The 4,137-nt window shown below is 46.8% G+C and overlaps 1 long non-coding RNA gene across 1 annotated transcript; it reads right to left on the bottom strand.

Annotated features, from left to right (window-relative positions):
* Window positions 1–219: 219 nt before the first annotated feature.
* Window positions 220–3,512, bottom strand: LOC310673935. Its single transcript, XR_014509258.1, has 3 exons — window positions 3,220–3,512; window positions 1,179–2,086; window positions 220–357 (listed from the first exon to the last, which is right to left on the bottom strand). It is a non-coding gene; the product is annotated as an uncharacterized lncRNA (long non-coding RNA).
* Between the last annotated feature and the right edge of the window lie 625 nt (window positions 3,513–4,137).

The raw sequence follows: 4,137 nt of genomic DNA, 5'->3' as shown, positions 1-4,137 counted from the left end.
ATTGAGTGGCCTTTGGATACAGTTTGTTAGACGCTACCATTAACATAAAACACAAGGGCGAGGCTCCTAATTTGGCAGTGACCTATAAAGCCCTACCCAACATAGAAGCAGGCTACTTTTCTCCGGTTGAGCCTGTTCATGCACTTGAGATAGTCTTCTAAGGCCCCTCTGGCAACACTTTCTGCAGTAGGGAGTTACAGGTAGGTTGCCGTGTTGGTCTGCCGTAGTTGAAACAAAATTAAAAAATTCCTTCCAGTAGCACTTTGGAGACCTACTAAGTTTGTTATTGGTATGAGCTCTTGTGTGCATGCACACTTCTTCTGAAGTCGTTTGCTTTTATTTCCTGCTTTGACACCCCTCCCTTTCCATGGAGGCGCAAGTTACAGCAACAGCCAAGGCGACATTTTTCCACCTTCGCCGCATCAAGCAGTTGGTCCCTTACCTTTCCCGCCCCGACCTGGCCACAGTGATCCATGCGACGGTCACCTCCAGGCTTGACTACTGTAATTCGCTCTATGCAGGGCTGTCCTTGAAGCTGTCCCAGAAACTCCAGCGGGTACAGAATGCTGCAGCGAGGCTCCTCACGGGGTCTCTGCCATGGGAGCGTATTCACCCAGTGCTTTTCCAGCTGCACTGGCTCCCGGTGGAATACAGGGTCAGATTTAAGGTGCTGCTTTTGACCTTTAAAGCTCTTCACGGCCTAGGACCCTCGTACCTACGGGACCGCCTGTCCCGGGATGCCCCGCGGAGGACCTTAAGGTCCATAAATAGCAACACCCTAGAGGTCCTGGGGCCTAAGGAAGTTAGATTGGCTTCAACCAGAGCCAGGGCCTTTTCAACTCTGGCTCCGGCCTGGTGGAACGCTCTGCCTCATGAGACCAGGGCCCTGCAGGATCTGATTTCTTTCCGCAGGGCCTGTAAGACAGAGTTGTTCCGCCTGGCCTTTGGCTTGGAGCCAATTTGATTCCCTCCCTCCCTCTCTTTCTTTTTTCTTTTCCTTCTCCTCCTGCGATGAGGCTACATTTTAATATTTTAATGTTCCATTATTTTAATGTTGTATTTTACTTTTGTTTTTAAGTTGTAATCATTCATCTTGTTTTTATTATTGCTTGTAAGCCGCTCTGAGCCCGGCCTTTGCTGGGGAGGGCGGGGTATAAATAAAAAAATATTATTATTACTATTGTTGGGGTCCTATTGGGAGTGTGTGTTGGCCACAAACTTCATCTTGGACCCGGGTTTGCCACCTCAGAAAACAACCTGATTCGCTTTGGGCAGCTTGGGGGAGCGGGCTGCCCGGTCCAGGGAAAAGCAAAGCTTTGTGCTTCCCTGTTCACTATCGTGGAAATCAAGTGGCTATAACATTGTTTTAAATAACGGCCTCTGTAATGTTTCTTCTTCTTGGCAGGATTGGATGAAATTTGCAGGCATGGTATCACTTCGAAGAGGAAGAATACTGCCAAAACTCAAAAAGGCAGCTACAGTGGTTCTCCTGAAAGGAACCCCTTTTCCATTTGGGGGTGATTTAAAAAAGTATTCATTTTATCTGCCATGTTTTGTGTGCAACATGTATGAAAAAACATACGGCACGTGGGTGACCCTTGATAAGAAAGTTGCCAAATTTCAGAAGATGCAAGCTGTATGTTTGCTGCACATTTTGGAAGTTTATTGCAGGGGGTGAGTCTGAAAAGGATTGGGTTCTCTCCCTGTAATTTTGTGGGCAATAATTTCAGTAAAATTAAAAGTATATGTACGTTGTAGAGTTTCTTCTAGCGAAGGAACTTGCAGAATTTCAGGAGTATAGTTGCAAGGGCTACGGAGTTACAATGAATGGGGTGGGGGCTGCTTCAGGCTTACGTCCTGCTGAATTGGTGCCAAAAGTCACAGAAACCTGAGTGCAAAGCTGACTTGACAAAGAGTAGATGTTTGGGCACGTGGTACGGAGACAGAAGGAAGTGGATGTCCTGCATTTTCTAAGCAAGCCTCACTAACTGAACTAGCACAAAATCAGACAAGAACAAGGGGATAAATTACTTCAGTGTCCCTCCTCCAAAACACTGATTGGAGAGCCCTGATGCTCTTGTTTCTTCTGCAAAAGAAAAGAAAAGAGACAGCTATTGGTTACAAAACGAAATATGCACACAAAACCCAGCTACCCTCCCCTCTCCTCCAACCTTGGTATTTTCCTCACAACCTTGGGGAGAAATGTTATAATATTTTGCAGCCGAACTCTGCAGTGATTTATTTGTTTTGGTCCCCACCGCACCCCCTGCCATTCCAAACAGCTCACAATGTTTTGAGAAGCCCCAGGCTCAGAGGGAAGCCAGTTTGGCTCGGACAAGTCCTAAACCTCTCTGAATCGGTCAGGGATTCATTTGTATCTAATTTTGTTGTTGTTTAGTCGTGTCCGACTCTTTGTGACCCCATGGACCAGAGCACGCCATGCACTCCTGTCTTCCACTGCCTCCCACAGTAATCTTCACTGCTTCTGTCCTTGTAAGCTGCCCCTGGGGAAGCCACTCTGAGGGGCAGGGATAAATGTTTAAAATAAACGATGCCTTCGTTCACCCAATTCCTTCTTTTTATTCTCACACAGGTTTTTCCTGCACATTGTCTTTCCCCTCAGCATTTTTGGCTTCCCCTCAGCTGTCACCACAATTTCCCTCCCACCCTCCCTCCGTTGATCTTTCCCGCCATTTTGTGCATCTTCCTTTCTGAGCCACGTTGTCACAGACTTATGCCCAGGGATGGGCAGATCAAGATCTACTGACAATCTGGAATAGATCAGCAAGGGTTTCCAACTCCCATTTCTTTCTTTTTTTTATCAAGGAAAATAGCAAAATGCCCCTGAGAGTTGTTAAGACACCCAATTGTTTCCCACAGAGAGCCACAATTCCCACAGTTCATTGGGAAAGGAATTAATTGTTCAACCACTCTGAAAACTAGCCCTGTGAGGGGAATCTCCTAACATTTCTCAGCACCCTTAAACTACAGATTCTTTGGAGGAAGCACTATTCACAGTGCTTCAAGCATATAACAAGGCCTAAGTCTTTCTCTAGCTGGTGGATTGTGGGGTTTTATTAAATAAACCCAAAACTAAAGCAGACCCCACGATCCTGACGTCTCCTCATCCCTGTCAGAGGCACTAGGAATAATTAAATATGGTTTGACTGGGGTCCATTTATAGGGAGATGGGGAAAGGTAGCCAGTAGCTTCCTCCACCTGTTCATCCCTCATTCCCTTGGCTTAATGATGAAAACATGAAGTTAAGAACTGTGCCTTTTCCTTGCAGTAGTGAAGGCAGATGGGGCACACAGACCTCTAAAGAAAATACATAAAAGGGAACTGGGCAATGTGCAAATGGCTTCTTGCCACCGCCGTGAGGCAAGCGCCACTTATGTGGTCGGTTGGTTGAGTCTGAGAAACCAGCAGGAAGCTGTGATTCAGTAGTGAGAAAAGAAGCACTCTGTACATGTTCAGAGTACCCCTGTCCCCTGCTTTCACTGCGTCTTCCAGAACTTACCCTTGCCTTTACAAATGGGCTCAGAGCTAAACCCCAGAGAAACTTTGCCTGGATCTGTCTAAGCCCCAGAGGCCTAAAAACTCCTTTTATTATCTCGGAATATCAGGGTGGTTCGGCACTGCCCCCCAAATCCAGAGCACTCCACTGCTCACCGCCCTGCAGCCAGACAAAGGTCTCCTCAAGCGACTGACTGGCTTCTTTCATCCCACATTAAAAATATTTGCTAACCCGGTTTTAATTGAGGCAGCCAAAACAATTTGCTTATTGTAATCTATTCTCCTCCCTGTTTGGCTCTTCCACCCCTCCTGTAGCACAGCTGCACACTTCTGCACACACAGCTGGCGCTTGTGTCCTTTCAGAGTGATTTGCCCTAGAAAATTAAGACTTGCCAACCTGGTTTGAACAAAACAACAACAAAGAAACCCATTAATATTCTCCGGGCCTTTTGTGTGCTTGCATGTGACAGCTTCTGCAATATCTCCATAAGAGGAGGCTGGCACAGTCCAGAGGAGGAGGAGGAGGAGGAAAATCTGAGGCCGGGCCAGATTCCAGCCAAAAACAATTTCTGCTCGCCAGAGCTGACAACACTTGCAAAAGGGTAAGGGGGTCACTTGCGA

Source organism: Podarcis tiliguerta (assembly GCF_965153285.1).
Source record: "Podarcis tiliguerta genome assembly, chromosome: 1".
NCBI lineage: Eukaryota > Metazoa > Chordata > Lepidosauria > Squamata > Lacertidae > Podarcis > Podarcis tiliguerta.
This window is presented reverse-complemented; position numbering and strand designations above follow the sequence as displayed.